The sequence below is a fragment of the Copadichromis virginalis genome, linkage group LG6 (genome assembly GCF_057382275.1).
Source record: "Copadichromis virginalis isolate Kocher_CV1m ecotype Utaka linkage group LG6, C_Virginalis_male_GT1.1, whole genome shotgun sequence".
In the NCBI taxonomy this organism is placed as follows: domain Eukaryota; kingdom Metazoa; phylum Chordata; class Actinopteri; order Cichliformes; family Cichlidae; genus Copadichromis; species Copadichromis virginalis.
This window is the reverse complement of record NC_140623.1, coordinates 18467635-18478144: the sequence shown is the minus strand read 5'-3', so window position 1 is coordinate 18478144 and position 10510 is coordinate 18467635.

Below are 10510 nucleotides of genomic sequence, written 5' to 3'. Positions count from 1 at the left end.
CAAGCAGTTAACACCTGCATGTGTTATTCTGGGGAAACTGTGTGTTTCTAAATATAAGCCTTTTCACCAATTGTTCATTATTGTCACTTCTGGCTTATGCTCACTAGATGTCACTGTGACTAAGGGGATAATGCAGGAAAAAGGTGCATCTTTTCTGATGGAAGCTTAATTATGTAGTAAAAGGGCATACAAAATGCATGAATAAAAAAAAAAAGTTAGGTTTTTCCTGCAGTTTGTCAAGGGGGTAAAGGCATGTTTGTGGTAATAGCAGAGTCCAGTGGTCTGACAGTGATGTTTTTGATTATAGTGAGAGTGGAAGATTGGGTTATTTGCTGATTAAGAGAGATGAAAGATTGATTTTGCACTTTAACATTGTCCTATGTTAATGTCTTTGAGGTTTTCGGACTGTTGGTGACTTAAAACTTAACGTTTGAATCTCCACGAGCCTCGATCTCCACGAGCTCCAGGAAGCTCGTGACTGTATTTGTTGCCATTCGTCATACAACCAGATGACAACCCATACCATCACCGAAAGCAATCTTTTCTTTCTGTAATGCCACCATGTTTTTGGTTGCTTCTGAATGTGTGCGCTATTGTGCAAGTGCGTGAGCCTGACTTGCCTTGTGTTGCGAAGGCGCATGTGTGCTCAGCCTTGTGGGTTCATTTATTACTGTTTATTTCCCCCCATGCCAGCGGTAATCAGCAGCAGGATTAGCGTTAACTGCCACCCAGTCACTGGCAGGCTCCACGTGGGCCGCTGCGCCCCCCTCCCCCTCCCGTCGACCGGGTCTCTTCTGGACCCACTAATCCTGCAGAAAAACCCATGTCTGGCTTCCTCTCTGGGCCACCTATCGCCACATCACAGAGCCCAGGCAACAGCATCAGTCCCGGCCTAGTGGATGAGCTAATCGCGGAGAGGAGAGGAGGAGAGGAGAGGGCATGTGTGTGTGAGAGACACGGAGAGGGGAGAGAGCTGGACCACCCACCCAGAGGATTCAGAGGCACAGGATTCACAGCCCATTCTGTTGACCTGCCACACCGCCCCAGCTCTGGGCAAGGCCCTCCCCAATTGTTCCGCCTGCTAACATGAGGACGGGGGTTAGAGGAGGGGGGGGTGGATGAGCAGTAAACAGTGGGCTGAGCTTCTCTCCTTCAGCGCACAAAGGGGCTGAATTGTGTCGGACTGGAGCACTTTTTAGAGTGGCCCTGCCATGGGGCCTGAATGAAACATCTGTGGAGGCTGAGCCCGAGGGAGAAAATGCTATTTTGCTGTTCAACCACACTGACAACCTGTTTTCTCTTTCTTGCCCCCCCCCCCCCCCCCCCCCCCACACACACACACACACCACCACCACCTCCCCTCACTGTTATTTCTCCCTTGGCCTTGTAAAACTATTCATACTGTATACTCGCATTTGCCAAGCAAGTTACAGAGAAGTAACAGTACACGAGAAAGAGAGCGTGAGCGGTGGCCCGAAGGTTTGGTTGGACATGAAGTCAATTCTTTTTTTCTTTTTCTTTTTTTTGCAGTTTTCTTATATGTTTTTGATGCAGGACGTGATGTCCTTTTTTGTATGGAATTATATTTTACTTAAAAAAAAAAACCCAACAACATAAAAAAAAGGACAGCAGCTTCTGTCTATGAGTTGTAGCATACCTTTGTGTGTGACTGGAGGTTCTCCATCTAATATTACCTTGTAATACACTTGAGGTGACTGTTGTTGTGCAATATAGATATTAAAAAAGACAACTTAAAGAATTTCCTCTCATAAATATGGTGACTAAAGTAACGCATGGAGGATATTTGCTCTCCTCAAAAAATGCTGCAAGTACATGCATCCATCAGCATCACCTCTGCAAGGCCTCCTCCCCTGACGGAGATCCCCCCACAGTCCACCCCGCCTCCCCTGACACACACACACACTCTGCTTGGGTTCCCCACAGTCCAGCTCCACCATGTGAAGCTCAAAGAGAGAGACCACTGAGACATTTCAGTTTAATTGAAGGGGAAAAAAAGATCCCTGCTTATTTCCTGGTCACCCATTTTCTTTAATCAATTTCCTCTCTTTGGTCCTATATCATCTGTAATTACTTTCCCTTTCCCGCCCCTTGTGGGTTCCTCTTGCAGCAAAAGGTCTACACACACACACACACACACACACACACACACACACACACACACACACACACACGCACACACACACACAAACACACACACACTTATTGCTAACCCCCTACCGTAAGCAGGCAATACCTTCAGCATCAATACTCGTTTCCCCCCTTTGGCTGCTCCAGCCTGAACAATGAAGAAGGCCCACTGGCTCCAGAACCCCACTAAGCAACCCCTGACCCTGCCCACCTACTCTACTAAACGACAACACACACACACACACACACATACACACACACACACTGAGGTTCATGTGGCATGTACTCTCATACTGAAGTCGCAGACATTGTCTCACACACACACAAGTCACACGAGCCTGAAGTGAATGGAGCGAGGGAGAGGGCGAGGGGGGTGGGGGTAGGTTTGGGAGGGGTTAGGCCCACTTTAAATACCAGCTCAGCTTGTAATCGCTGGAGTTTGAACTTAGAAGACTTCTTATGCTAAGAGGTCAAGAAGCCAGAACACTCATTCGCTCCTTTCTTTCTTCCCTGCTGCCCTCTGTCAGTCATCTCACTCAAAGGGTCTCGCTGAGCCGTTTAACCGGTTACATACAGTTACACCAGCGCCGAAACCCTCAGGAAACCGTCGGCATGGCGATTTCAACAAGAGCACACGAGACGTGAGACAAATTCATCGTGGCAAAAGCTCGGCTACCTCCTGAGCTCGAGCACCACAAAGTGAATCTTCTGCCAAATGGAAATTTTCAGGGAGCACTGAGCTCTGTTTGTGAAGAGTTACCAGAGGAATTCGTTAAATGTAAGACTTCCACGCCAACCGGGAATATGAAGACAATGCCTGTAAATGTATCCATCTAGTGTTGCAACAGCTGCTTACCTCGGGACATTTTGTTTACATCTGGTAGAGGGTGGATAAAAATGCCCTCCAAATTATACACCTTTATTGGACTTCACGTTTCCCAAATATGACCACCCAGAGAACATAGCCCATACCACCCACACACTATTGGGTGGATTTATCACTCAGCTGATGAATGAAAGCAGCTTACAGTATTGGCATTGTTGCCTTGTTTGATGGGGAAGTGAAACATCAGAAACACCTATATAAATAGGCATTAGGCATTTGAAAGGAAAAGGTGTTGTCTGCCAGCAACAATTGCAGTGTAACTGCCAAAAAAGGTTCTAGTGCAATATTGTAATAAAGAAAAAAGAGCTGAGGTGGAAATGTTAGTGTGTGGTACAGGCAGGTCTAATACAGGCTTCCAGTTAGTAAGCGGCATCATAGGATTATACAGATAAGGGGTAAACGGTGCCAGCCAGAGGATATGAATGCCACCATGGCTGATTAATATTTTCACACTGTGTGTGTGTGTTTTAAATAAGTATAAGAGCTTGTGAGGTGCTAACGGAAAAAAAGACTTTAAATTAAATCTTTCCCTCACTCTGCCATTCTCTTTCCTCTCCAAAAGTTAACCCTTTATTAGTGAATGGAGGCAGAAACAAACCATACCTAATGTCAGATACGCGAGCGGGCATGGTTAGTTCAGGTAACTACTGGACCTGACCAATGATGTGTTTAAGTGTCTGTTGTCCTGTCTACCTCCTTTATCCCCACTTGATTGTAGCAGATGGCTGCCCCTCCCTGAGCCATTTTCCGCTGGATGTTTCTTCCTGTTAAACGTACGTTTTTCCTTTCCACTGTTGCCAAGTGCTTACTCATAGGGAGTCCCCTCATTGTTGGGTTTTTCTCTCTATTATTGGAGGTAGCTTACAATATAAAGCACCTTGAGGAGACTGATATTGTGTTTTGCGCTATATAAATAAACCTGAATTCAACTGAATTCAATTGAAAGATTCTCTTATATTTAGATCTGACATGGTGCTGTGATTTATGAATGTATTAGCTTCTTTTCATTCATTTCATCTGGTTTAAAAGTTTGAATGCCTCCAGTGCATCTGAGAATGTGAAAAGAACTTGCGGTGTAGATTCAGGGACAACTGTAATATAAGGCTAATGCCTACTCACATAGTAATTCCCATTCACTTTTAAAACTACATTCCAGCACTATGTCTAACTTCTGATGGATTTCAATATTTGAAAACACACAGTGAACAGACATTTTATTACTTGCACCTTGCTAGAACCGGATTGGACCAGTTTTGCATTTAAAACTGCCTTAAATCTTGGCGGCACAGCTTCAACAAGGTGCTGGAAGCATTCCTCACAGATTTTGAAGGTTTGACGTGTTGTGCCTTCAGAGACACTCCTCTGCATGCTTTGGTGGTGATGAGTGGTTATTTGAGTTACTGTTGCCTTCCTATCAGCTCGAAGCAGTCTGGCCATTCTCCCCTGACCTCTGACATCAGTAAGGCATTTCCGCCCCAGAGAATTGCCATTCGCTGGATGGTTTCTCTTTTTTGGACCATTGTGTGTAAAACCTTGAGATGGTTTTGTGGGGAAAATCTCAGCCGATCAGCTTTTTCTAGACCAGTCCATCAAGTGCCAACAACCATGTCATGTTCAGCGCCGCTTAAATCAACTTTCTTCCTCATTTTGATGCTCAGTTTGAACTTCAGCAGGTCAGCTTGACCATGTCTGCGTATCTAAAGGCAATGAGGTGCTGCCATGTGATTGGATATTGGATTAGATATTTGTGTTAAAGCGCAGTGGAACTGGTGTGCCTAATTCAGTGATTGTAAATGAAAAACCCAGAGCACTAAAATAAATTTTGAGTTATTCATTAGACATCAGGACTTGTAATAATAAACTTATACACACTGAACACGTCATGGGTAGGTGTGATGAGTTCTTCTTCATATAGACTCTTTGATTTGGCATTTTTAATTAATGCAACTGAAGAATTTTTTGTCAACCTTGGCAACAGCTGGTGATATTTGTCTTTTTAACCATGTGGCAGGCATGTGGCCTTTACTGATGACTGTTTATCTTGAGGAAGGACATGGTTCTTCGAACAGCACCCTTACAGAGAATAGGAGCAGTTGTGCTGCTGTTGTGTCAGAAACATATTCAGATATGATCGTCCCCCTCCATTAGCTACACAGTTATCCCTCCTTACTGTGAATCCATTCAAGCTACAGACGTTGTACTACCCTTAACCTCTGACATCTGAAATATGTCAGAATAATTCTCAGCTTACGTGTGGCCTGAAAGGTCAATAAAATGTTAATATTCTCGAAAAATATGTTTTCCTGCAGAGCCTAAGCCTTAATTGCGTAGATCTGTTCCCCACTTGTGCCCCATCATTTACTCCTCTGTCATCTTTCTCTCAGACTTTCCTAGAGAGGCCCCTTCTACTCATGTTGAAAAAGTGGTGTTTATGAATATTAATTGCTTCATGCATCATTTTTTTCTTACTCACCCACTGACTCACGTAAGGATATCTTATGTACTGCATATGTAGATAAATGGTCTTCTGATTTATGCATTTTGACTGCATTTCTTTCATTTTTTTGGTCTTGTTTGTGCATGCGTGCATTTACACACGTGCACAACTGCAGGACGCGTGATCTGTTGATGGGTCTCTGTGAGTTTGTTGAGCCCATGTGAAAAGGAGGTTTAATTCCCTCTTGTTGGTGTGATGATCGAAAGATTGAGGCCGTGTTGTGTGTCTTAGACACTAGGGAGAGAGTTTGAACAAGCGCAAATCACCACTGATACACACGTACAAACACACGTACAAACACATACAAACACACGTACAAACACACGTACAAACACACGTACAAACACATACAAACACACGTACAAACACATGTGACGCGCTTCTGATTTTGGCCTTCATGTGCGAGATTAAAGAAAGACGCCAGCTGAAGGACCAGGACCAATTCCTGGAGTGTTTTCCAAGAGTTTAATGTGCAAATGATAATGGTTCATCCAAACCGTGTGTGTGGTCAGGAGGCGACACACACACACATACAATGACGGGCCTGCCCACACACATACTCTACTCATACAGACACGCAGCACACATTGACTCTGTGATTGGAAGCCTTTGGTCTTCATCAGGTCAATCAGTGGAACCGTGAGACCTGGAGGCTGGATGTCCTTCTGTTTCCAGACTTCAGTGTGGCCTGTTCCAGTAACTCCTGAGCAAATACAGATCATAAGGATGTGTGTGTTCCTGTGTGTTAGTGTTAGCATGTGTGAGAAAGATAAAGAATCGCATTAGTAGTAGTAGTACAAGGAGGAGCTGGGAACTTGCTCTGTGTGGGGTACGAAATCAAAATGAGGGGGTATGACCTCATTTTCATTTACCGTAACACACATTATCCATCCAGGTCATTAGTGCAACCATCAGCTCTGAGGCGCTTGTAATGCTTATACTTTTAGGTACAAGATGTGTGGTACAGGAGATCAGTAGCTGGGAATATACTTCGGATAGAGTTTGTTCATGGAAGATGTAAAGATATGTTCGCTGTCGCACGCACACTGAGGCTCCACCTGTGACTGTGTCATGTGCACGCGTGTGTTTGTGTGTATATTATGTGCTTCACACAAACACACACACACTTTAGTGAAGCCCACAACAGAAGGTGAGCAGATGTGCTGCTGGCCACAAGCAAAGGCTGGTCTCGCATTCTGAAGTGATAGCTCGCATATGGCACACGGCAGCAATAGTAAAATCTGACATCATTCACATTCTGATATATACAAAAGGAGAAGGGAGACAGACTGCAAACCTATTTAGCACGAAAGGAATATTCATGAACGTTAAGAAAGCGTACTCTCTGATAAGGAAAACGTATAATCACGGCGTTCCACTTCGCTGCCGGTTTGTGTGACAGCTGGTGACTGATTTTGTTTGTGTTGAGGTTTTTCTGAAAAATACATGTTTAGCCTGAATTCAGGAGCCCATCAATTGGAAGACCATCGTCTCCTTCCTCAACATGAAGATTAACACAATTGTGTCCCCCCCCCCCCCCCCCCCCCCACACACACACACACACACACGCACAATTCAAAAACTCTCATTCTTGGCGTGCCCATGTTTTAATAATGTGCAAATAACGTTTTCATGTTTGCTCATGTTCGCATAAACAAAATAGCTCGAGTACTTCCTTTATGTTTAAGTCACACTGGAGAAAAAAACAGGAAAACAGAAAGAGAAGAAATTTTCCACGTTTGCAAGTAGCTGCGGTGACCAACTGATCGCCCAGAGGAGCGTGCAACATCCTGAAACTCTGAGCTACCGCTCTCGATTGCAAGCCAACTGCTGGTCTCCAAACTATAGAAGTAGAGCCTGTTATCACTCTCAGACAGATCGGGGAAGATCTAATAATAATTGTCTTGTGTTTCAGGTTGACAAGATGTTGCAATCACCAATTAGTGAAACAAGTCTCTTTAGAATAGTGGACTCGACTCAACTTGCTGTGTTCTGGTTATACCGGTTGATGAGCACCTATGTCAAGTTGTAGTTGAATTGCCCTCCTGCAGAAACAACATCATTGTTTATGATTCTTTTACCAGATCAGTGATGTTCTTGCTAGACTTGCTGGACACCAATCACATGTCGCTGTATGAATATTACAAACTGATTGTACGTAATTGTCAACCTAATCCCATTCATTTACAAACTCCTAGCAGACTCACTATATGTTATTGCCATTTTATAGCCATCTTGATGCAAAGTTACTTTTAAGACAGCAGCTGATTGCGAGTGCGGACAGGCCTAATAACGAAATCGTGAGTTCACCGCACAAGGTCCAAATAATTTTACTCATGCTGGGGTCTCCAGCCACTGTTTTTCCAAATGTGACTGTAGCATTAAAGAGAATCTGAAGCTTCATTTGAATGAAGTCATGCTTTGAGTCAGGTGTTATCAAAATGCCATATCGGTAAAAGTTTTTTTATATTAGCCATCTTTGTTGTGTTATTCTGATATGTGCAGAGTACACTGGAAGCAGTTTTTGTAAACAGATATCTGAATGTGAACATGCAGAATCAAAAATTCTTGCACTATATCATTATTATATTACCTGTTCTCTGCACATCTTGGATAGTCAGTGGGTTTCCTATGCTATCACTAAAGTAACCCTTTCTGTTAATGTCTGCACTAAAAATAATTTCAATTTCTAAACCACAAAACACAAAGCAGTGTTGTTAGACATTATAACCAATCAAATAACAAAATCAAATAAGATTAAGTCAAACTTATTCTAACCTGTGTGCCCGCTTTTTCCTTCGTGCCACGTTCCCATTTATCTTTAAAAGGACTACATTTACCTCAAAGTGAATTGTTGAGACGATAATGTTGTTGTTGTAAGAGAGAAACCTGGCTGCTAAAGCAAAAAAAAAAAAGCTGAGGTTTGACGTTAATTTGAATAAAAAGAGGGACGCGAGCGAAAGACAAGGACCACCTGATCTGTCAGCTCGTGGTTGCCAGAGTTGTTGGACAACTATCCACAAGTGGGACGCTGCCAAGAGTGCAGAAAGTAAGTAGAAGCGAGCAAGTGACGGCATCCACCAACGTCCTGCTAGTGATGCGAGAGCTCAAAAGCTTAACGTTCTGTTTAAATAAGGGTTGTTTTTTTGTTTTTTAAAGAATTCTGATTAACTAGTAAAAAAAACCTTTTCGTGTTGTTGTTAGGGTCAGTTGGAAAATTGTTTGCAGATTAAAACCACATTTGGTTAACAAAACAGAAATTTTAGATTCATGCAGAAACTATTCATTCACACAGTTTAAACACAGATACATGTTCTTCAGCGCGTTGTTGCATAATAAGCTGAGATCCTTTTACACAAAGCAACAACTCAAAAATATGTTGGGTGGGACTTTTCTTCTTTGTGATAGAAAGTGCATAAAAATATAAAGTGCTGCGTTTATGTATTTTTTTAATCTTGCGAGGAGCAAGATTGATGCCATCAAAGTGATGCCATCTTTCCGAGTAGATACCTAACACCACGGAGCGTAAGTCTCCCCCCACCCCCCTTATATTCCACCAACAAACAGCTCTGAGTGAATTCAGGCCAAATGGTCTCAAAGATGATGAATGCAGGAAAAATACCCCTGGCTTCAGCTAAACTTGGGATTGCCCTGTTTCCTAAGAAAACCACAAATGTGGCAGATTAAAGCTATACCACACCAAGCCTGCCAATACCAACTAGCTTCATCTGCCATTTAAAGCCCTCTAATCCATCATTAGCAGGAAGCCAGGCCTAACCTTGCCACAAGCTTTTCTGTGCGCTGGAGTGCAACCACGAAATCTGCTCTGACTCGCTGCTGCCAGGTTCAGTAAACTGTAATCTCCCGCATACGAGCGAACTGGAAATCGTCTCGCTTCCTTACAAAAGCGCGGCCCTGTCACCGCCTTGTGAAACTTGTTTATCTGATTTTGAGTTCTTTCAGTAAAAATGATTTTTTATTGAAAGTGTCCCCGCTTGTTTATCGCACCCTCGAAACTTCCTTTTGATCCGTTCCCAAAACAAGAGCCTGCAACGAGGGCGCGGTGTCAGCCTTACAGTAAATGACCGACCCAGTTTCCCTCATTCCATGACACACGGCTCAGCCAGTAATGACCTCGGGGAGGGTCGGGTTGGAAATGGGGGTGAAGTGGAAGCAGAGCAGAGTGTCCAGCAATGCATCACCGATGTTCTGTGTGCTTTCATCTCCTGCTGATAAGTGCCATACCTAATCAGGTTAAAGCAGCACATGCCGCAGAAAGAAAGGAAATTCCGGCCAAAACGGTAACGTATTTGTTCCGCTCTCATGCGTCGCATTCCTCTGGCTAATTAAGAGTATATATCTGACCCTGGAGAGAAAACGTCCACATTAGTCCGACCAGTCAGTCGGTGTGGTCCATCTGCACTCTCTCTTTCGCTCTCCTTGCCCCCCCCACTCTTCCCTCTCCCTCTAATTTGGCACACAGATGACAAAAAACGTAGGGGAGTTCTCAGTAGGTTTCTTTCTTTCTTCTGCGGCTCCCCTCCCTTTTTGTTCTCCAGTATTAGGCCCCATCATTACTGACAGGCTATCAGTTGTTCTCATACCAGATTATCTACTGCCAATGACCTCCGGGTCATGGCTCCGTGCTCTCTGCCACTTTCTCTCTTTGCTTTGGCTTTGTCTGGCCACAGATACACTTCAGCGAGTTTTAAGGCTTTGCTGACTCCAAATCAGAGATGCTGCTGATCATCACACCTCTCTGAGCTTCGCTGTTTGAATTGAATACAGTAATTTCAGTTAAACTGCAATGAGTTTATTAAATACAGAGAATATTAGACAGTCTCTTCTGGAAGGGGGAATTCCTGTTGTTGCACAAGGTTGCTCACATGGAAAGTGACAGCTGAGAGTGAAATAAAAACAATGTAGACTAAATGCAGACACAGTTTCAGGTTGTCTTGATGTTACATTCACAGATGGAG